The sequence below is a fragment of the Maylandia zebra genome, linkage group LG14, assembly GCF_041146795.1.
Source record: "Maylandia zebra isolate NMK-2024a linkage group LG14, Mzebra_GT3a, whole genome shotgun sequence".
NCBI lineage: Eukaryota > Metazoa > Chordata > Actinopteri > Cichliformes > Cichlidae > Maylandia > Maylandia zebra.
The window spans coordinates 5363630-5388652 of record NC_135180.1 but is presented as its reverse complement, the minus strand read 5'-3'; the positions used below and the strand labels follow the sequence as shown (position 1 = coordinate 5388652).

The 25023-nt window shown below is 43.0% G+C and overlaps 1 long non-coding RNA gene across 1 annotated transcript; it reads left to right on the top strand.

The window, feature by feature from the left end:
* Positions 1-15389: 15389 nt before the first annotated feature.
* Positions 15390-24282, top strand: LOC143422016 (uncharacterized). Its single transcript, XR_013101607.1, has 2 exons — positions 15390-16551; positions 17005-24282. It is a non-coding gene; the product is annotated as an uncharacterized LOC143422016 (long non-coding RNA).
* The last annotated feature ends 741 nt before the right edge of the window (positions 24283-25023 follow it).

Here is a 25023-nt window from a genome sequence, read left to right as displayed (position 1 = left end):
TGTGGTGAAGATGGCCTCACAGGGAACACAGGCCCTGGTGTAATGTGGATGGTCTCATCCAACAACACTGGCCCTGGTGAAATGTGGATGGTTTCGAACAGCACCACTTGTGTTGGTATAATGTGGATGGCATCAACGACTAGCACAGGCCCTGGTGAAATGTAGCTGGCCTCAGCCAGTAGCACAGGCCCTGTTGTTATGTGGATGGCATTAGCCAGCAATGCAGGCCCTTGTGAAATGTGGATGGCCTCATCTAACAACACTGTCCCTGGTGAAATATGGATGGTATTGGTAAGCACCACTGGCCCTGGTGTAATGTAGATGGCATCAGCCAGTATCACATGCCCTTGTGTATTGTGGATGTCGTCAGCCAGCAACACAATCCCTGGTGAAATGTAGTTGACCTCACCCAGTAGCACAGGCCCTGGTGTAATGTGGATGGCCTCAGCCAGCAACAAAGGCCCTGGTGTGGTGAAGATGGCCTCACAGGGAACACTGGCCCTGGTGTAATGTAAATGTCCTAAGCCAGTAGCAAAGGCCCTGGTGTAATGTGAATGACCTTAGTCAACACCACTGGCCCTGGTGAAATGTGCATGATATCGGTCAGCACCACAGGCCCAGGCGTAATGTGGATGGCATCAACGAGCAGCAGAGGCCCTGGGGTGAAGATGGTCTCACAGGAAGCACTGTCCCTGGTGTAATGTGGATGGTAGAAGTCTGCATCACAGGCCCTGATGTAATGTGGATGGCCTCAGCCCAGGGCAAAGGCAAGGGCCTTTGCCCTGGGTGAAGATGGTGGTGAAGATCGCCTCACAGGAAGCACTCTCCCTGGTCTAAAATGTATGGCCTCAGCCAACAACAGTGGCCCTGGTGAAATGTGCATGGTATTGGCCAGCACCACTGGCCCTGGTGTAATGTGGATGGCGTAAGCCAGTAGTACAGAAACCTTGTATATTGAGGATCGCATCAGAAAGCAACACAAGCCCTGGTGTGGTGATGATGGCCTCACAGGAAGCACTGGCAGTGGTGTAATGTGGATGGCTTAAGCCAACAACACTGGCACTGGTGAAATGTGGATGGTATTGGCAATCACCAAAGGCCCAGGTGTAATGTGAATGTCCTCAGCCAAAACCACTGGCCCTGGTGAAATGTGGATGGCATCAGCCAGTATCACAGGCCCTTGTGTATTGTGGATGATTTCCGACAGCACCACATGCCCTGGCGTAATGTGGATGGCATCAACGAATAGCACAGGCCCCGGTGTAATGTTGATGGCATGAGTAAGCAACGCAGGCCCTGGTGTGGTGAAGATGGCCTCACAGGGAGCATTAGCCCTGGTGCAATGTGGATGGCCTCAGCCAGCAACGCAGGCCCTGGTGTGGTGATGATGGCCTCACAGGAAGCACTGGCAGTGGTGTAATGTGGATGGTCTCATCCGACTACACTGGCCCTGGTGTAATGTGGATGGCATCAGCCATTAGCACAGGCCTTTGTATATTGTGGATGGGATCAGCCACCAATACAGGCCATGGTGAAATGTACTTGGCCTCAGCCAAGACCACACACCCTGGTGTAATGTAAATGTCCTAAGCCAGTAGCAAAGGCCCTGGTGTAATGTGAATGGCCTTTGCCAACACCACTGGCCCTGGTGAAATTTGCATGATATCGGTCAGCACCACAGGCCCAAGTGTAATGTGGATGGGATCAACGAGCAGCAGAGGCCCTGGTCGGGTGAAGATGGCCTCACAGGAAGCACTGTCCCAGGTGTAATGTGTATGGCCTCAGCCAACAACAGCGGCCCTGGTGAAATATGGATGGTATTGGTCAGCACCACACACCCTGGTGTAATGTGAATGGCCTTAGCCAGTAGCACAGGTCCTTGTGTATTGTGGATCGCATCAGCCAGCAACGCAGGCCCTGGTGAAATGAAGATGGCCTCAGCCAGCAAATCAGGCCATGGTGTGGTGAGTATGGCCTCACAGGGAGCACTGGCCCTGGTGTAATGTGGATGGCATCAGCCAGTAGCACATGATCTGGTGTAATGCGGATGGCATGAGCCAGCAATACAGGCCCTGGTGAAATGAGGATGGTATCAGCAAGCAGCACAGGCCCTGGTGTTGTGAATTTGGCCTCAGAGGGAGCAGTGGCCCTGTTGCAATGTGGATGGCATCATCCAGTAGCACATGCTTTTTTAAATTGTGGATGGGATCAGCCACCAACACAGGCCCTGGTGAAATGTAAATGTCCTCACCCAGTAGGACAGGCCCTGGTGTAATGTGGATGGCCTCAGCGAACAGCAAAGAACCTTGTGTGGTGAAGATGCCCTCACAGGAAGCACTGTCCCTGATGTAAAGTTTATGGCCTCAGCCAACAATAGTGGCCCTGGTGAAATATCGATGGTATTGGCCAGCACCACAGGCTCTGGTGTAATGTGAATGTCTTCAGCCAGTAGCAGAGGCCCTTGTGTATTGTGGATCGCATAAGCCAGAAACACAAGCCCTGGGGAAATGTGGATGGTATCAATGAGTAGCACAGGCCCTGATGTGGTGATTATGGCATCATAGGAAGCACTGGCAGTGGTGTAATCTGGATGGCCAACACTGGCCCTGGTGAAATGTGAATGGTATTGGCACAGGCCCTGGTGTAATGTGAATGTCCTCAGCCAACATCAGTGGCCCTGGTGTAATGTGGATGGCATCAGCCAGTATCAATGGCCCTTGTGTATTGTGGATGTCGTCAGCCAGTATCACAAGCCCTGGTGAAATTAAGTTGGCCTCACCCAGTAGCACAGGCCCTGGTGAAATGAGGATGGCCTCAGCCAGCAACAAAGGCCCTGGTGTGGTGAAGATGGCCTCACAGGGAGCACTGGCCCTGGTGTAATGTGGATGGCCTAAGCCAGTAGCAAAGGCCCTGGTGTAATGCGGATGGCATGAGCCAGCAATACAGGCCCTGGTGAAATGAGGATGGTATCAGCAAGCAGCACAGGCCCTGGTGTTGTGAATTTGGCCTCAGAGGGAGCAGTGGCCCTGTTGCAATGTGGATGGCATCATCCAGTAGCACATGCTTTTTTAAATTGTGGATGGGATCAGCCACCAACACAGGCCCTGGTGAAATGTAAATGTCCTCACCCAGTAGGACAGGCCCTGGTGTAATGTGGATGGCCTCAGCGAACAGCAAAGAACCTTGTGTGGTGAAGATCGCCTCACAGGAAGCACTCTCCCTGGTGTAAAATGTACGGCCTCAGCCAACAACAGGGGCCCTGGTGAAATGTGGATGGTATTGGCCAGCACCAAAGGCCCTGGTGTGATGTGGATGGCCTCAGCCAACAGTACAGGCCCTGGTGCGGTGAAGATGCCCTCACAGGAAGCACTGTCCCTGATGTAAAGTTTATGGCCTCAGCCAACAATAGTGGCCCTGGTGAAATATCGATGGTATTGGCCAGCACCACAGGCCCTGGTGTAATGTGAATGTCTTCAGCCAGTAGCAGAGGCCCTTGTGTATTGTGGATCGCATAAGCCCGAAACACAAGCCCTGGGGAAATGTGGATGGTATCAACGAGTAGCACAGGCCCTGATGTGGTGATTATGGCATCATAGGAAGCACTGGCAGTGGTGTAATCTGGATGGCCAACACTGGCCCTGGTGAAATGTGAATGGTATTGGCACAGGCCCTGGTGTAATGTGAATGTCCTCAGCCAACATCAGTGGCCCTGGTGTAATGTGGATGGCATCAGCCAGTATCAATGGCCCTTGTGTATTGTGGATGTCGTCAGCCAGTATCACAAGCCCTGGTGAAATTAAGTTGGCCTCACCCAGTAGCACAGGCCCTGGTGAAATGAGGATGGCCTCAGCCAGCAACAAAGGCCCTGGTGTGGTGAAGATGGCCTCACAGGGAGCACTGGCCCTGGTGTAATGTGGATGGCCTAAGCCAGTAGCAAAGGCCCTGGTGTAATGTAAATGACCTTAGCCAACACCACTGGCCCTGGTGAAATGTGCATGATATCGGTCAGCACCACAGGCCCAGGCGTAATGTGGATGGCCTCAGCCCAGGGCAAAGGCACTTGTGTGGTGAAGATCGCCTCACAGGAATCACTGTCACTGGTGTAAAATGTATGGCCTCAGCCAACAACAGTGGCCCTGGTGAAATGTGGATGGTATTGGCCAGCACCACTGGCCCTGGTGTAATGTGGATGGCCTCAGCCAGTAGTACAGAAACCTTGTATATTGTGGATCGCATCAGAAAACTACACAAGCCCTGGTGTGGTGATGATGGCCTCACAGGAAGCACTTGCAGTGGTGTAATGTGGATGGCCTAAGCCAACAACACTGGCACTGGTGAAATGTGGATGGTATTGGCCAGCACCAAAGGCCCAGGTGTAATGTGAATGTCCTCAGCCAAAACCACTGGCCCTGGTTTAATGTGGATGGCATCAGCCAGTATCACAGGCCCTTGTGTATTGTGGATGATTTCCGACAGCACCACATGCCCTGGCGTAATGTGGATGACATCAACGAATAGCTCAGGCCCCGGTGTAATGTTGATGGCATGAGCAAGCAACGCAGGCCCTGGTGTGGTGAAGATGGCCTCACAGGGAGCATTAGCCCTGGTGCAATGTGGATGGCCTAAGCCAACAACAGTGGCCCTGGTGAAATGTGGATGGCATCAGCCAATATCACAGGCCCTTGTGTTTTGTGGATGTCATCAGCCAGCAACACAAGCCCTGGGGAAATGTGGATGGTTTCGGACATCACCACAGGCGCGGGGGAAATGAGGATGGTATCAGCCAGCATCACAGGCCCTGGTGTGGTCAATATGGCCTCACAGGGAGCAATGTCCCTGGTGTAATATCCATGGCCTCATCCAACAGTACAGTCCCTGGTGTGGTGAAGATGGCCTCAAAGGAAGCCCTGTCCCTGGTGTAATGTGTATGGCCTCAGCCAACAACAGTGGCCCTGGTGAAATATGGATGGTATTGGTCAGCACCACACAGCCTGGTGTAATGTGAATGGCCTTAGCCAGTAGCACAGGCCCTTGTGTATTGTGGATCGCATCAGCCAGCAACGTAGGCCCTGGTGAAATGAGGATGGCCTCAGCCAGCAACGCAGGCCCTGGTGTGGTGAGTATGGCCTCACAGGGAGCACTAGCCCTGGTGTAATGTGGATGGCATCAGCCAGTAGCACATGATCTGGTGTAATGTGGATGGCATGAGCCAGCAACGCAGGCCCTGGTGAAATGAGGATGGTATCAGCAAGCAGCACAGTCCCTGGTGTTGTGAATATGGCCTCACAGGGAGAAGTGGTCCTGTTGCAATGTGGATGGCATCATCCAGTAGCACAGGCCTTTTTATATTGTGGATTGGATCAGCCACCAACACAGGCCCTGGTGAAATGTAGTTGACCTCAGCCATCACCACAGGCCCTGGTGAAATGTAAATGTCCTCACCCAGTAGGACAGGCCCTGGTGTAATGTGGTTGGCCTCAGTGAACAGCAAAGAACCTTGTGTGGTGAAGATCGCCTCACAGGAAGCACTCTCCCTGGTGTAAAAGGTACGGCCTCAGCCAACAACAGTGGCCCTGGTGAAATGTGGATGGTATTGGCCAGCACCACAGGCCCTGGTGTAATGTGGATGGCATCAGCCAGTATCAAAGGCCCTTGTGTTTTGTGAATGTCATCAGCCAGCAACACAAGCCCTGGTGAAATGTGGATGGTTTCGGACAGCAAAACAGGCCCGGGTGTAATGTGGATGCAATCAACGAGTAGCACAGTCTCTAGTCAAATGTAGTTGGTCTCAGCCAGTAGAAAAGGCCCTGTTGTAATGTTGATGGCCTCAGCCAACAGTACAGGCCCTGGTGTGGTAAAGATGCCCTCACAGGAAGCACTGTCCCTGATGTAAAGTTTATGGCCTCAGCCAACAACAGTGGCCCTGGTGTAATGTGGATGTCTTCAGCCAGTAGCAGAGGCCCTTGTGTATTGTGGATCGCATCAGCCAGCAACACAAGCCCTGGTGAAATGTGGATGGTATCAACAAGTAGCACAGGCCCTGATGTGGTGATTATGGCATCATAGGAATCACTGGCAGTAGTGTAATCTGGATGGCCTCAGCCAACAACACTGGGCCTTGTGAAATGTGGATGGTATTGGTCAGCATCACACACCCTGGTGTAGTGTGAATGGCCTTTGCCAACACCACTGGCCCTGGTGAAATGTGCATGATATCCAGCACCACACGCCCAGGTTTAATGTGGTTGGCATCAACGAGAAGGAGAGGCCCTGTTGGCGTGAAGATTGCCTCAAGGGAAGCACTGTCCCTGGTGTAACTTATCCACATTACACCAGGATACATTACACCAGGCTTCTACCGGTAGCACAGGCCGGTAGAAGCCTGGATGGGTGAAGATGGCCTCACTGTCCCTGGTATAATGTGGACAGTAGAAGCCGGCATCACAGGCCCTGGTGTAGTGTGAATGGCCTTTGCCAACACCACTGGCCCTGGTGAAATGTGCATGATATCCAGCCCAGGTTTAATGTGTTTGGCATTAAAGGAGAAGGAGAGGCCCTGGTGGCGTGAAGATTGCCTCAAAGGAAGCACTGTCCCTGGTGTAACTTATCCACATTACACCAGGATACATTACACCAGGCTTCTACCGGCCTTTGATACCGGTAGAAGCCGGCATCAAAGGCCCAGGCGTAATGTGGATGGCCTCGGCCAACACCACTGTTGGATTGCCCTGGTGAAATGTGGATGGTATCAACAAGCAGCAAAGGCCCTGGTGTGGTGAAGGTGGCCTCACTGTCCCTGGTGTAATGTGGATGGTAGAAGCTGGCATCACAGGCCCTGGTGTAATGTGGATGTCCTCAGCCAACACCACTGTTGGATGGCCATGGTGAAATGTGGATGGCCTCATCTAACAACACTGTCCCTGGTGAAATATGGATGGTATTGGTCAGCACCACTGGCCCTGGAGTAATGTGGATGGCATCAGCCAGTATCACATGCCCTTGTGTATTGTGGATTTCGTCAGCCAGCAACACAAGCCCTGGTGAAATGTAGTTGGCTTCACCCAGTAGCACAGTCCCTGGAGTAATGTGGATGGCATCAGCCAGCAACAAAGGCCCTGGTGTGGTGAAGATGGCCTCACAGGGAGCACTGGCCCTGGTGTAATGTGGATGGCATCAGCCAGTAGCACAGGCCTTTGTATATTGTGGATGGGATCAGCCACCAATACAGGCCCTGGTGATATGTAGTTGGCCTCAGCCATGACCACACCCTGGTGTAATGTAAATGTCCTAAGCCAGTAGCAAAGGCCCTGGTGTAATGTGAATGACCTTAGCCAACACCACTTGCCATGGTGAAATGTGCATGGCATCAATGAGTAGCTCAGGCCCTGGTGGGGTGAAGATGGCCTCACAGGAAGCACTGTCCCTGGTGTAATGTGGACGGTAGAAGCTGGAATCACAGGCCGTGATGTAATGTGGATGGCCTCAGCCAACAACAGTCGCCCTGATGAAATATGGATGGTATTGGCCAGCTCCAACGGCCCTGGTGTAATGTGAATGTCCTCAGCCAGTAGCACAGGCCGTTGTGTATTGTGGATCGCATCAGCCATCAACACAAGCACTGGTGAAATGTGGATGTTATTGGCACAGCAAAGTCGCTGGTGCAGTGTGGATTGCATCAGCCAGTGGCACAGGCTCTGGTAAAAATGTGAATGGTAACGGCCAAAACCACAGGCCCTTGTGTAATGTGCATGGCATCAATGAGTACCTCAGGCCCTGGTGAAATGTAATTGGCCTAAGTCTGAAACACAGGGCCTGGTGAAATGTGGATGGTCTTAGGTATAAGCACAGGATGGCCTCATCTAACAATACTGGCACTGGTAAAATGTGCATGATAACAGGAAAATCAAGAAACGCACTATCTTAACGAAAGAAAGAGTTTTTGTACAACTTCATATAAATCGGTGTAACTTTTGATAGAACACTCAGACACACATGTTCATGGATTTATTTTGTAGAATTCAATTTCCCCGTGCTGGACAAACAGGTTTTGCAGCTGTTTGAGCTAAGATTTTCAAGTTATTCACATAATGAAAACCTATACTTTGTTTCGTGCGAGTTCCCCATTCAAATGCATGTAATAGTCAGAAACGCACTGTCTTGGCGAAATAAGGCGTTTTTGTACAACTTCATATAAATAGGTGTAACTTTTGATAGAAGACTCAGAAATACATATTTATGGCTTTATCTTATAGAATTCAATATCCCCGTGCTGGGCAAACAGGTTTTGCAGCAGTGTGAGCTAAGATTTTCAAGTTATTCACATAATGAAAATCTATACTTTGTGTTGGGCGAGAACTCCATTCAAATGCATGTAATAGCGAGAAAAGCACTAACGTGGTGAAATAAAGCGTTTTTCATGGTCTTCATAAAGACATTTGTAACTTTTGATAGAAGACTCAGAAATACATTTTTATGGCTTTGCCTGATAGAATTCAATATCCCCGTGCTGGGCAAACAGGTTTTGCAGCAGTGTGAGCTAAGATTTTCAAGTTATTCACATAATGAAAACCTATACTTTGTGTTGGGCGAGAACTCCATTCAAATGCATGTAATAGCGAGAAACGCACTGTCTTGACAAAAGAAAGCGTTTTTGTACAACTTCATATAAATAGCTGTTACTTTTGATAGAAGACTCAGAAATACATATTTATGGCTTTATTTTATAGAATTCAATTTCCCCGTGCTGGGCAAACAGGTTTTGCAGCAGTGTGAGCTAAGATTTTCAAGTTATTCACATAATGAAAACCTATACTTTGTGTCGGGCGATAACTCCATTAGAATGCATGTAATAGCGAGAAAAGCACTAACGTGGTGAAATAAAGCGTTTTTCATGGTCTTCATAAAGACATTTGTTACTTTTGATAGAATACTCAGAAATACATTTTTATGGCTTTGCCTGATAGAATTCAATATCCATGTGTTGAGCAAACAGGTTTTGCAGCTGTTTGAGCTAAGATTTTCAAGTTATTCACAAAATGAAAACCTATACTTTGTGTCGGGCGAGAAGTCCATCCAAATGCATGTAATAGCGAGAAACGCACTGTCTTGACAAAAGAAAGCGTTTTTGTACAACTTCATATAAATCGGTGTAACTGTTGATAGAAGACTCAGAAATACATATTTATGGCTTTATCTTATAGAATTCAATATCCCCGTGCTGGGCAAACAGGTTTTCCAGCAGTGTGAGCTAAGATTTTCAAGTTATTCACATAATGAAAACCTATACTTTGTGTCGGGCGAGAACTCCGTTCAAATGCATGTAATCGTCAGAAAAGCACTAACGTGGTGAAATAAAGCGTTTTTCATGGTCTTCATAATGACATTTGTAAGTTTTGATAGAAGACTCAGAAATACATTTTTATGGCTTTGCCTGATAGAATTCAATATCGCCGTGCTGGGCAAACAGGTTTTGCAGCTGTTTGAATTAAGATTTTCAAGTTATTCACAAAATGAAAACCTATACTTTGTGTCGAGCGAGAACTCCGTTCAAATGCATGTAATAGCGAGAAAAGCACTAACGTGGTGAAATAAAGCGTTTTTCATGGTCTTCATAAAGACATTTGTAACTTTTGATAGAAGACTCAGAAATATATTCAGACGCTATTACATGCATTTGACTGGAGTTCTCGCCCAACACAAAGTATAGGTTTTCATTATGTGAATAACTTGGAAATCATAGCTCACACTGCTGCAAAACCTGTTTCCCCAGCACGGGGATATTGCATTCTATAAGATAAAGCCATAAATATGTATTTCTGAGTCTTCTATCAAAAGTTACAAATGTCTTTATGAAGACCATGAAAAACGCTTTATTTCACCACGTTAGTGCTTTTCTCGCTATTACATGCATTTGAATGGAGTTCTCGCCCGACACAAAGTATAGGTTTTCATTATGTGAATAACTTTAACATCTCAGCTCAAACAGCTGCAAAGCCTGTTTGCCCAGCACGGGGATATTGAATTCTATAAGATAAAGCCATAAATATGTATTTCTGAGTCTTCTATCAAAAGTTACACCGATTTATATGAAGTTGTACAAAATGCTTTATTTCGCCAAGACAGTGCGTTTCTGACGATTACATGCATTTGAATGGAGTTCTCGCCCGACACAAAGTATAGGTATTCATTTTGTGAATAACTTGAAAATCTTAATTCAAACAGCTTCAAAACCTGTTTGCTCAATACAGGGATATTGAATTCTATAAGATAAAGCCATAAATATGTATTTCTGAGTCTTCTATCAAAAGTTACACCTATTTATATGAAGTTGTACAAAAACGCTTTCTTTTGTCAAGACAGTGCGTTTCTCGCTATTACATGCATTTGAATGGAGTTCTCGCCCGACACAAAGTATAGGTTTTCATTATGTGAATAACTTTAACATCTCAGCTCAAACTGCTGCAAAACCTGTTTGCCCAGCACGGGGATATTGAATTCTATAAGATAAAGCCATAAATATGTATTTCTGAGTCTTCTATCAAAAGTTACACCGATTTATATGAAGTTGTACAAAAACTCTTTATTTCGCCAAGACAGTGCGTTTCTGACGATTACATGCATTTGAATGGGGAACTCGCACGAAACAGAGTATAGGTTTTCATTTTGTGAATAACTTTAACATCTCAGCTCAAACAGCTACAAAGCCTGTTTGCCTAGCACGGGGATATTGAATTCTATAAGATAAAGCCATAAATATGTATTTCTGAGTCTTCTATCAAAAGTTACACCGATTTATATGAAGTTGTACAAAAACGCTTTCTTTTCTCAAGACAGTGCGTTTCTCGCTATTACATGCATTTGAATGGATTTCTCGCCCAACACAAAGTATAGGTTTTCATTATGTGAATAACTTGAAAATCTTAGCTCACACTGCTGGAAAAAGCTGTTTGCCCAGCACGGGGATATTGAATTCTATAAGATAAAGCCATAAATATGTATTTCTGAGTGTTCTATAAAAAGTTACACCGATTTATATGAAGTTGTACAAAAACGCTTTCTTTTGTCAAGACAGTGCGTTTCTCGCTATTACATGCATTTGAATGAAGTTCTCGCACGAAACAAAGTATAGGTTTTCATTATGTGAATAACTTGAAAATCTTAGCTCACACTGCTGCAAAAGCTGTTTGCCCAGCACGGGGATATTGAATTCTATAAAATAAAGCCATAAATATGTATTTCTGAGTCTTCTATCAAAAGTTACAGCTATTTATATGAAGTTGTACAAAAACGCTTTCTTTTGTCAAGACAGTGCGTTTCTCGCTATTACATGCATTTGAATGGAGTTCTCGCCCAACACAAAGTATAGGTTTTCATTATGTGAATAACTTGAAAATCTTAACTCACACTGCTGCAAAACCTGTTTGCCCAGCACGGGGATATTGAATTCTATAAGATAAAGCCATAAATATGTATTTCTGAGTCTTCTATCAAAAGTTACACCGATTTATATGAAGTTGTACAAAAACGCTTTCTTTTGTCAAGACAGTGCGTTTCTCGCTATTACATGCATTTGAATGGATTTCTCGCCCAACACAAAGTATAGGTTTTCATTATGTGAATAACTTTAACATCTCAGCTCACACTGCTGCAAAACCTGTTTGCCCAGCACGGGGATATTGAATTCTATAAGATAAAGCCATAAATATGTATTTCTGAGTCTTCTATCAAAAGTTATACCGATTTATATGAAGTTGTACAAAAACGCTTTCTTTTGTCAAGACAGTGCGTTTCTCGCTATTACATGCATTTGAATGGAGTTCTCGCCCAACACAAAGTATAGGTTTTCATTATGTGAATAACTTGAAAATCTTAGCTCACACTGCTGGAAAAACCTGTTTGCCCAGCACAGGGATATTGAATTCTATAAGATAAAGCCATAAATATGTATTTCTGAGTCTTCTATCAAAAGTTACACCGATTTATATGAAGTTGTACAAAAACGCTTTATTTCACCACGTCAGTGCTTTTCTCGCTATTACATGCATTTGAATGGAGATCTCGCCTGACACAAAGTAGTTTTCATTTTGTGAATAACTTGAAAATCTTAGCTCAAACAGCTGCAAAACCTGTTTCCCCAGCACGGGGACCTTGAATTCTATAAGATAAAGCCATAAATATGTATTTCTGAGTCTTCTATCAAACGTTACACCGATTTATATGAAGTTGTACAAAAACGCTTTATTTCGCCAAGACAGTGCGTTTCTGACGATTACATGCATTTGAATGGGGAACTCGCACGAAACAGAGTATAGGTTTTCATTATGTGAATAACTTGAAAATCTTAGCTCACACTGCTGCAAAACCTGTTTTCCCAGCACGGGGATATTGAATTCTATAAGATAAAGCCATAAATATGTATTTCTGAGTCTTCTATCAAAAGTTACAAATATCTTTATGAAGACCATGAAAAACGCTTTATTTCACCACGTTAGTGCTTTTCTCGCTATTACATGCATTTGAAAGGAGTTCTCGCCCGACACAAAGTAGTTATCATTTTGTGAATAACTTGAAAATCCTTAGCTCAAACAGCTGCAAAACCTGTTTGCCCAGCACGGGGATATTGAATTCTATAAGATAAAGCCATAAATATGTATTTCTGAGTCTTCTATCAAAAGTTACAGCTATTTATATGAAATCGTACAAAAACGCTTTATTTCGCCAAGACAGTGCGTTTCTAACGATTACATGCATTTGAATGGGGAACTTGCACGAAACAGAGTATAGTATAGGTTTTCATTATGTGAATAACTTTAACATCTCAGCTCAAACAGCTGCAAAACCTGTTTGCCCAGCACGGGGACCTTGAATTCTATAAGATAAAGCCATAAATATGTATTTCTGAGTCTTCTATCAAAAGTTACACCGATTTATATGAAGTTGTACAAAAACGCTTTATTTCGCCAAGACAGTGCGTTTCTGACGATTACTTGCATTTGAATGGAGTTCTCGCCCGACACAAAGTATAGGTTTTCATTTTGTGAATAACTTTAACATCTCAGCTCAAACAGCTGCAAAGCCTGTTTGCCTAGCACGGGGATATTGAATTCTATAAGATAAAGCCATAAATATGTATTTCTGAGTCTTCTATCAAACGTTACACCTATTTATATGAAGTTGTACAAAAACGCTTTCTTTTGTCAAGACAGTGCGTTTCTCGCTATTACATGCATTTGAATGGAGTTCTCGCCCAACACAAAGTATAGGTTTTCATTATGTGAATAACTTGAAAATCTTAGCTCACACTGCTGCAAAACCTGTTTGCCCAGCACGGGGATATTGAATTCTATAAGATAAAGCCATAAATATGTATTTCTGAGTGTTCTATCAAAAGTTACACCTATTTATATGAAGTTGTACAAAAACGCTTTCTTTTGTCAAGACAGTGCGTTTCTCGCTATTACATGCATTTGAATGGAGTTCTCGCCCAAAACAAAGTATAGGTTTTTATTATGTGAATAACTTGAAAATCTTTGCTCACACTGCTGCAAAACCTGTTTGCCCAGCACGGGGATATTGAATTATATAAGATAAAGCCATAAATATGTATTTCTGAGTCTTCTATCAAAAGTTACAAATGTCTTTATGAAGACCATGCAAAACGCTTTATTTCACCACGTTAGTGCTTTTCTCGCTATTACATGCATTTGAATGGAGTTCTCGCCCGACACAAAGTATAGGTTTTCATTATGTGAATAACTTTAACATCTCAGCTCAAACAGCTGCAAAACCTGTTTGCCCAGCACGGGGACCTTGAATTCTATAAGATAAAGCCATAAATATGTATTTCTGAGTCTTCTATCAAACGTTACACCGATTTATATGAAGTTGTACAAAAACGCTTTATTTCGCCAAGACAGTGCGTTTCTGACGATTACATGCATTTGAATGGAGTTCTCGCCCAACACAAAGTATAGGTTTTCATTATGTGAATAACTTTAACATCTCAGCTCAAACTGCTGCAAAACCACTTTGCCCAGCACGGGGATATTAAATTCTATAAGATAAAGCCATAAATATGTATTTCTGAGTCTTCTATCAAAAGTTACACCGATTTATATGAAGTTGTACAAAAACGCTTTATTTCGCCAAGACAGTGCGTTTCTGACGATTACATGCATTTGAATGGGGAACTCGCACGAAACAGAGTATAGTATAGGTTTTCATTTTGTGAATAACTTTAACATCTCAGCTCAAACAGCTGCAAAGCCTGTTTGCCTAGCACGGGGATATTGAATTCTATAAGATAAAGCCATAAATATGTATTTCTGAGTCTTCTATCAAAAGTTACACCTATTTATATGAAGTTGTACAAAAACGCTTTCTTTTCTCAAGACAGTGAGTTTCTCGCTATTACATGCATTTGAATGAAGTTCTCACACGAAACAAAGTATAGGTTTTCATTATGTGAATAACTTGAAAATCTTAGCTCACACTGCTGCAAAACCTGTTTGCCCAGCACGGGGATATTGAATTCTATAAAATAAAGCCATAAATATGTATTTCTGAGTCTTCTATCAAAAGTTACAGCTATTTATATGTAGTTGTACAAAAACGCTTTCTTTTGTCAAGACAGTGCGTTTCTCGCTATTACATGCATTTGAATGGAGTTCTCGCCCAAAACAAAGTATAGGTTTTCATTATGTGAATAACTTGAAAATCTTTGCTCACACTGCTGCAAAACCTGTTTGCCCAGCACGGGGATATTGAATTCTATAAGATAAAGCCATAAATATGTATTTCTGAGTCTTCTATCAAAAGTTACAAATGTCTTTATGAAGACCATGAAAAACGCTTTATTTCACCACGTTAGTGCTTTTCTCGCTATTACATGCATTTGAATGGAGTTCTCGCCCGACACAAAGTATAGGTTTTCATTATGTGAATAACTTTAACATCTCAGCTCAAACAGCTGCAAAGCCTGTTTTCCCAGCACGGGGATATTGAATTCTATAAGATAAAGCCATAAATATGTATTTCTGAGTCTTCTATCAAAAGTTACACCGATTTATATGAAGTTGTACAAAATGCTTTATTTCGCCAAGACAGTGCGTTTCTCGCTATTACATGCATTTGAATGGAGTTCTCGCCCGACACAAAGTATAGCTTTTCATTATGTGAATAACTTTAACATCTCAGCTCAAACTGCTGCAAAACCTGTTTGCCCAGCACGGGGACCTTGAATTCTATAAGATAAAGCCATAAATATGTATTTCTGAGTCTTCTATCAAACGTTACACCGATTTATATGAAGTTGTACAAAAACGCTTTATTTCGCCAAGACAGTGCGTTTCTGACGATTACATGCATTTGAATGGAGTTCTCGCTGTGATATTATTCTGTTATTATATGTTACCTTATATATGTAATCAAAGTAGTTGAATTAGAATACTGCTGTAGATCATATTATACCCTTTAAAATAGAGTGTGTGATCTGTATGTAGTTTAGTTCTCATTATACTTTTGAGTTAACAGAACATATTCACATATTAGTTCATTAGATAAATGTGCATCACTCTGTATCCTTGATCTGCTGGGAATGTGTTACACTGTTTTCTTGACATGCTTAATTGTTGAATCATGAAGAGAAGGTTGTAAGCAGGAGACTCTGTGTCTAAAGACAGGGGAGATAGACAGACCACATTCCACACCCCCACCTTACAGAAAGCAGAGAAACAACTGCCGAGGTCATAACTTAGGCGCTGTAACAGAGAAAAAATGTGATGTTTTGGCTTTTACGACTAGCTGGGGGCCACTAGAGACTATAAAAAGCTGAGCAACCCGTCACCATTTTGAGACATGTGCCTGACCCTCTGGTAGCATCTCTCCCGTCCGGACGTTGTAATGCTCTTATTGTTGAATTGTATGGAAATAAATGATTGTTGATTGAGCATTTATACACCGAGTATTGTCCTTCCTTCAGCCCAAAGATTCAAAGAACTGCGTGTTTTCAACAACTTGGTGCCGTGTGACCCGGATCTTTGGTGTGCTGAGGAGGTGTAGATTTGACCTTTGGTGAGATCGTGAGGCGAGGTGAACAGAGGACCGGTCCAAAAATAAAAAGGTAAGCACAGCCTGTTGTATTATAAATACCAAATGTGCATATTGGGCTTTCCAAATTAATCTGTTCACTGAGTCACATGTATTTTCACAGTAAATTTGTCGGTGTCTGGTTTTTGGCGCAAGATACTAACAACATAAGTTGAGGCTGAATTCCAGGGTGTTAAATAAACTGCTTCTACCGAGATACTAATAACATACTACGTTGGTCTAGATTGCAGTAATCTGCTTCTACCGAGATACTAATAACACACTACGTTGGTCTAGATTGCAGTAATCTGCCTCTACCGAGATACTAATAACATACTACGTTGGACTAGAGTGCAGCCACTTTACCTTCCACATTTAATTTTGTCTAATACTGGCTTCTGTAGCAATAATACGTTAGAATTTATTCTGAAGACGCGGCCATAAGTTCAGTACATTGAAGTCGAGGTTTGTTTATTTTGTTTATGGTGTCAGTGACGTCCTGGCTTTTGCCGGCTATGAAATAGAAGTTGATTTAAGGACAAGCAGATACTGGCTTCACGGTGCAGTTGGACGCTGGCAACGCGAGAGCGAAACACGTCCGTAGGTTTGGTTTATGATACGGCGTGTTCCGGTGGTGCGGCCGTGAAGTGCAGTAGTGGTTGGTGCTAATTTTAGTACATTTGAGAGAGGTTTTGACGGTGGTTTGTGGCGTCAGTCGAGTATAAAGGGCTGCGGCCATAATACAAAGTAAAAATTTAAGTACAGAGCAACACCTGGTTTATGATGTCAGGTATAACTTCGGGGATGCAAGCATCACTTTTATGATGCGACTTTGCCCCGTGGTGGCGGTCATAATCGCAGAGAAAAGGGTATTTTGGTCTATGGTGCAGTGTGCTTTAAGAAGATCTAATAGTTGAGCTCAGAGGTTTCTGTGTAAAATTCCCGCTGAGGAAAAGTGTTGTGTGTGAGTGTCAAAGCGCGCTCTGGGTGAGAGAGTGTGTGTGAAGCTGCGAGGCGCGCTCTGGGTGCTGTCTTGTGGGTGAAGCGCGCACTGAGTGAGAGTGTGAGTGAGGCGCGCTCTGAGTGTGTTTTTGTGTGGAGTGTGAAGCGTGAACACAGTGACAGTGACGGTTAATGTGTTTGATTAGGAGGACATTAGAGCAAATACACATTTTAGGATCAAAGGTTGATGCCTAGTGTACCTGTGGAACTTTGCCCTAGGAGTGGCGACCCTCCTGTCCGGGGACGCTTGGCCAGGACCGGCGGCGTCCGGGTGCCGAGGTGGTGACTTGGGGAGGTGAGGGCCCCCGCATAGCTACGGAAATAACACTGGAACGGCCGTGTAATCACGGGTTCACATTTATTTCCGGACTAGAACAAGACACATTTTGCGAACAAACGTTGAGTCTAGATTAGTAAAGAAATATAAAAAGGTTGAATTCCTCGTTTCAGTGGTTGAAATTGTTGTGTGCCTGTCCCCTGACGAGTGTGAAATTAAAATAAAGAGGGAATTTGGAGCCACATAGAGATAGACGGGCATAATTGGGTGTATTACTCTGTGGTGTAATAAAAATAAAAAGGAGAGATAGTAAGAGGTGTGCAGTGGAGAATTATGGAGGAGTAGAGAGAGGAATGTGTTGGGAGACTGGCGTACAGTTTACGCTGTCAAGGTAGGCGTGTTGCCTGCTTATCGGTTTAAAAGTGATGAAAATGAAATTAAATAAATCTCTTAGTGTGTTAATACAGGAAGCTGCGGACCTGGACCAACTGCCCCCACAAGCACAGCGGCCGAAGCAAAATTATAGGTAATGGGAACCACACCCAGCACGAATCAGCAGCTGTGAAAAAGACAGCAGCGAGGAGAGAATTAGAGGAGAAATTAAGAGAAGTTTTAACACATAAAATTGGGGCCAACGGACTTGTGGAGGTTGGGAAGGCGTCCGGAGCATCACAACAAAAAGGTGAAACAAAAACACACACAAGCAGAGAAATCTGAGAGAAAGGCTCCTTTTAAGGTAACGCCTAGTTTGAGAAAAGATAAAATTAACCTGCTTTTATACAAATGCACATACACGCAATGAAGAAACAGCTTACACTCATGAACACGTGAAGATTTTCCAGCAAGGTTAAAGAAAAATTAACATACTTAAATGATGAAGTCTATACATTACTGACAAAGAAACCCTCTGGGTTGCAGGACAACAATTTAACTAAAAAAAAAAAAAAAAAAAGGAACACTGGTCTAACCAACCAGGCAAGACACAACAAATTTAGTGGTTAAAAGATTCAAATTGTGACATGTTTTCTGTTGATTGATTAATAAAAGTGATTACTGAATGAAAGAAAGTTCCTTTTTTGGGTTTTTAAACATGATCTTAAGAATTTTAACATATACCGGTGTTGTCCTGTCAACTTGGTGGGTTAGGAGTTGATTATATCGGGAGACAAAAAACAAAAAAAAAGGGGGAGAGAAGGCTGACACAGGGCCTGGCCCCATTGCCTCCCCTCTGAATAACACAGCCAACACAACAACATTTTCCTGTTCGTTTGTTTTTGTTTTTTGTTTGTTTTTGTTTTGTTTTGTTTTTGTTTTTTCTATACATATTTAATTACAGGCTGCTTTGCCGGCCCTGAAAGCCGAGGCTGACTGGACTCCTGCTCTCCCCCATACGTGACACTGACCAAATGCTGCAACAGCTGGACCCACAACAACGACCTGAGAATGTCAACAGACCTGCAGGAATGTGATCTCATGCAGCCGAGACGGAGAGCACTAAACCTAAGGCCCGTTTCACTACACGGGGGAAAATTCCCAGACTGCGTCAGCTGACAGAGCTGTGACGAGACGCCCGCCAAGCCCGAATGAAAAGTAAGGCCGAGCGAAAGAATGCTGACCTTGATAACTTTGCATTCACACTGTGCAGGACAGTGATGGACCAACACGGATGATCGGGTGGCGAAAAAGGGCGTGACCGAGACAAGAGGAGTAACTGAGGACAGAAGGCACCTCAGAATGGACAAAAACACAGAAGAAGATGCAGGTTTCACCTGCGGTGAACATCGACACTGGAGAAAGGACTGCCCCAATTGGGGTCAGAACCAGGACGGACTGAATTTTGAGCAGCAGCAGCAGCAATGGTCGCAAACAAACTGAAAAAGGAGGGGGGCAGGACCCCAGGGCACGCTTCAGGCCGTGGTTTACCCAGAACACCAGAACAGGAAAGTGATGAACACAAACACCCACACAAACACACACATCTACATGCACTGACTCAGAATGAAGAGAAACACACACACACACACACACACACGTCTCCAAACACACAGATTCAGAATGAAGTGAAATACACACATGAACACGTGCACTCGTTGAGTGAGTGAGAAATGACACACACACACACACACACACACACACACACACACGGGAATGTTGATTCACTGAGAAGTGATGCACACACATACACATGCACACGCTTGTGCAATGAAGAGTGATCCACACGCACACACACATACACGCTGATGCAATGAAGAATGCTTTGCTTATGCTGATATGCAAAATGCTGCACACAAACATCCCAATGCATAATTTTTATGAGGAGCCATTGATTACCATTAAATACTTAGAATGTGTTATATGTCACCCAGAGGGCATTTATGTAGGTTTTAGGAATAAGGTCTAAAACGGTTTGGTTATGAAAACAATGTCTGTGCGTGATGTCTGTTTATGGCTCAAGGCCTTGACTGAATTCTTTGCTGTGCTTCACACAGCCCTGATGAGGAACAGTGGCACAGAGTGAAAATGATGAATTAATAGTGTAAGTTTTAGGTTGGAGTACGGCATTTTCTGTGATTGAGTTTTAATTCAAGGAGGAACAAAAGGTGTTACGGCACCTGAGGTTCTCATTCCCACACAATATTGTCCCGGCAGGAAGCAAAATGTTCCTGTGAATTTCTGGTTGATTGTTTGGTTTTGTTTAGCGCTAGCTTGATTTTATCAGTGAGCTTTGGCTTGTGTTCTTTCTCGTAAGCGAGAGAGGGATAGTTTTATGCTTGGACATGTCTGCAACGGGCCCTAGTTTGTGTTATTTTAGTAGTATTTTGTTGGTTATGTCTGTTTTCGTTTTTGTTACAGTGCACTGGAGAAAAAACATCTGAGAGGTGTGATCCACCGGTGGTGATATGTTGATATTTTGTGAGTTCATGATTTAACAATCAGCTCTTTAAACAAGGCCTGAAAGATTGAAATTTAAAGCGCTATGAAATATTATTACTGTAAACAGTTGCAAAGTGTGCTTCTCCATGATTGTAATTGGCTTGGGAGAAATTCACTTATAGGGAACACTGAGAAGTTCTGAGTCTAAAAGGATTGCACCGAGTCAATCCGGCCCAAAAAAAAAAAAAAAAAAAAAAAAAAAAAAAACAACAAGGAATTGTTTTCCTTTAAAATGACGACATCATCTTGCTGGTGATGGATGCTCGAATAGGTTGCGCGTGAGACTCCATTATCAGCAACATCTGGTATGAATGTGTATGGAGGTATGCATGTGAATGGACTGTGATGGACTGACGACTAAAAGCTTTGACTGACTTGATACTGAGACAAGGACTGCACCCACTTTAGGATTAGTAAATGCCAATAAACAATTCATAAACAATTCACCCAGCCGACAAGAGAAGGGTGGATGCTTCGCTTTGTTTTGTTTTGTTTTTTCAGGAGCAGGAGGATAAGAGAGACTGGAGGAGGAGACTCTAGCTTCACATAAGTATGAACTGCAGACTTAACACTGTGGTTGCTGATTTTGAGTTACTGATGTTTGCATTAAGAAAACTGTGCTATAGTAGCTGTGTTTTGATTAAGGTATCATGTTATATTATTGGGAATGCCAAATGCTACAGTGGAGATAACTATTGATATCACTCATGACTGGAATATGTTATTATTAACCATAGCAGGCCACTGTAAAAAGTCAATTAAATTTTATAGAGGAAAATCGCCAAAATTGAACAATACCTATGAATGACTGGCCACATTCAGAATAGAGATATGCAATAATAAACATTGGTCCACGTGATTTAGGTTCTCACTTGAAATAGTAAGTTATCAAATATAGAATATAATCGACAGGGACATTTGATAGGATGTGGTACTGCAAAAGAACAAGAGCAAAGTAAATAAAGAAAATATTGTGTTTAGTTTGGATAAATTCAAATTAAAATGTACCATTACACTCAGAGGATCAATATGGAATAAAACATATGCAAAATTTGTAGGAAGTACATGACTGATAACTGTTCTGTCCTGAGCGTTTGTTTCTAGAGCACCCACTTGACCACACCAGCAGTTTCTCGCCACCGAGGAGGGGTACTTGCAAAAAAGAATAAAATAAAAATTTGAGTACACTCCCCCTAAATCTGAGTTTAACAAAACATTTTAAATGTAAATATCAAGCTTACCTTTCTTTTTCCATGAAATATGCTTGTGGGCACGCCAGCCATTTTGAAAAGGTGGGCAAAACAATTGGCAAGGCCACACCCCCACACATGTGATATAATTTTAAAGGTACTGTTGCCCTCTCTAAGAAACATTAGGACTTAGAGGAGTGGCAAGTAGAGTATGCGAGCTACAAGCAAAAACTAAAATGTGTACTACAGTGTGCAAAAATGAAATACTGGGTCATCAGGGGGTCATGAGGGACATTTATAAAACTAAAAGTCCCACTAACCTTAAAGTGCACTTGAAAAGCCCACACAAGAAGGTTAACCTAGCTTACCTAGAAGACCTCATCAGGGGGAGCACACTCCCCCTCCTTGAAGAGCTCACCCACTCAACCCGCATCCCCAGAAAACAGCTAACCCCAGATAAGGCAGCGTGATGTATCCCGAGACAACAGGACTGGGACATCTAAATAAAGGTGTGAAACAATCGCCTTCAAAAGGTTATCAATTCACTTCAACCAAAATTAGGACCACACGGTGCGGCAAGAGTTAATAGTTATTAGTCTCAACACCCAAGGATAACCAGAAGAGCATGACTGATATGATGGAACTGGGATTTTGTTACACTTAATTTTTGCAAAACACAAATAAAACTAAATTGAAACTAAGGATTTTCAGAAAATAAAAACTACACTAAACTAGCAAAGAATTGGTAAAAACTAATTAAAACTGATATAAAATTGAAAATCTGAAGTCGAAGCTAAATAAAAATAAAAACTGATGAAAATTGCAAAACTATTACAACCCTGGTGCAGAGATTGGGAAATCTGACCAGGAAACGTTATAAAATGGATTGTCAGGATAGTCAGCGTTAAAGCCACTTTTGACAGTCCATACTAGGATGGCATTGGACATCTTCGGGGCAGAAAAGGGTTGGTGTGACCAAGGTGTGGTTTGGCTTGTTGTATGTACATTTCAAAATGTTACAGCTCTGGATGGACCAGTTACCAGGGCATGGAAGGATGACAGACTTTATTACATGAGGAGAAGGGACATTTTCGGGATCGAAGATCCTCAGGGATGACAAGGCTGGAGCAACGGTACTCGAGAGAAGAATTTCTGATACTTTCTGAGATATGATGTCACTAACCTTCTCTTTTAATTGTCTAGCTCCAATGAATTGACACATGGGAGTGTGTCAAAAAGGGGGAGTTGAGTCCGAACATCAAACAATGGTTTTATAAACATCTTATGACGTTATTTCTGTGTTTAATAATTTAGCTATGGTAAAACTTAAGCTTATAATGTCTTAGACTTAGAAAGGGTTCACTAATTTTTGATTTCTTTTACACACACATAGATTATGATTAGAATAGGTCCTGAACATAATATTTTAAACCAAATTTGAATCATTAGAACAACAATGGATAACAATATTAGATTATCAAGGCTAGGGAGAGAGGTGTTTTGGTTTTCTGTCTCTTGCAGAGAAAGGAACAGACACCAGACGGGGACCCGGAGATGTGAGGACCCTTCACAGCAGGGACAGATGTAGGGACTGTCGAGACAGCAACTGGGGTCAAGTGTCATGACGTTTGGGCTCCTGGAGAAGATGGATCCCACAAACACAGCAATAACCATGAAGGGGTTGGCGAAAACCAGGAACACCAGACCAACGAGGTTCGAGAGGCTCTTGGCAAAAAGGGGGACACGGCGGTGACCCCAAAACACACAGATCCTTGTTTGAAATCGCAATAATCCCCAGAACTGTGCAATGACTAAAGGGTGGTCTAACCCCGGAGGTCGAAGAAAGAAGCTGAGAATCACCCAACTGGAAGACACTGGTAGCTGCAGCAAAAAAAATAAAGGTTAAAAGCTCCTTAGACAGAGGTTCTAGTCTAAGTACATTTGAAAGGTATAAGGGGGCATTAAAATGGGAGTGGAAAACTGGAGCACCAAAATAAAGCTGTGGGAGAATTGGGGAGTGATGGGAGAGTCATCTGTAACTGCTGTTATGGTTGTAAATCTAACTTTGCTTGCATCTGAACTGCGTGAACACAGAGGTCATCCCCCATATGGTCCACCCGTTAAAGGGGGACAGAGGGCCTCAGGATCAAGAAAACTTGGACCTTGCAACGCTGAAGTGCTTGTTATTAGTGATCTCTTTAATGAGAGATCAAAAGAGGGTATTGTGATATTATTCTGTTATTATATGTTACCTTATATATGTAATCAAAGTAGTTGAATTAGAATACTGCTGTAGATCATATTATACCCTTTAAAATAGAGTGTGTGATCTGTATGTAGTTTAGTTCTCATTATACTTTTGAGTTAACAGAACATATTCACATATTAGTTCATTAGATAAATGTGCATCACTCTGTATCCTTGATCTGCTGGGAATGTGTTACACTGTTTTCTTGACATGCTTAATTGTTGAATCATGAAGAGAAGGTTGTAAGCAGGAGACTCTGTGTCTAAAGACAGGGGAGATAGACAGACCACATTCCACACCCCCACCTTACAGAAAGCAGAGAAACAACTGCCGAGGTCATAACTTAGGCGCTGTAACAGAGAAAAAATGTGATGTTTTGGCTTTTACGACTAGCTGGGGGCCACTAGAGACTATAAAAAGCTGAGCAACCCGTCACCATTTTGAGACATGTGCCTGACCCTCTGGTAGCATCTCTCCCGTCCGGACGTTGTAATGCTCTTATTGTTGAATTGTATGGAAATAAATGATTGTTGATTGAGCATTTATACACCGAGTATTGTCCTTCCTTCAGCCCAAAGATTCAAAGAACTGCGTATTTTCAACAACTTGGTGCCGTGTGACCCGGATCTTTGGTGCATGCATTTGAATGGAGTTCTCGCCCAAAACAAAGTATAGGTTTTCATTATGTAACTTTAACATCTTAGCTCAAATAGCTGCAAAACCTTTTTGCCCAGCACGGGGAAATTTAATTCTGTAAGATGAAGCCATAAATATGTATTTCTGAGTCTTCTATCAAACGTTACACCGATTTATATGAAGTTGTACAAAAACGCTTTATTTCGCCAAGACAGTGCGTTTCTGACGATTATCAAAATTTGAATGGAGTTCTCGCCCAACACAAAGTATAGGTTTTCATTATGTGAATAATTTTAAAATCTTAGCTCACACTGCTGCAAAACCTGTTTGCCCAGCACGGGGATATTGAATTCTATAAGATAAAGCCATAAATATGTATTTCTGAGTCTTCTATCAAAAGTTACAAATGTCTTTATGAAGACCATGAAAAACGCTTTATTTCACGACGTTAGTTCTTTTCTCGCTATTACATGCATTTAAATGGAGTTCTCGCCCGACACAAAGTAGTTTTCATTTTGTGAATAACTTGAAAATCTCAGCTCAAACAGCTGCAAAACCTGTTTCCCCAGCACGGGGATATTGAATTCTATAAGATAAAGCCATAAATATGTATTTCTGAGTCTTCTATCAAACGTTACACCTATTTATAT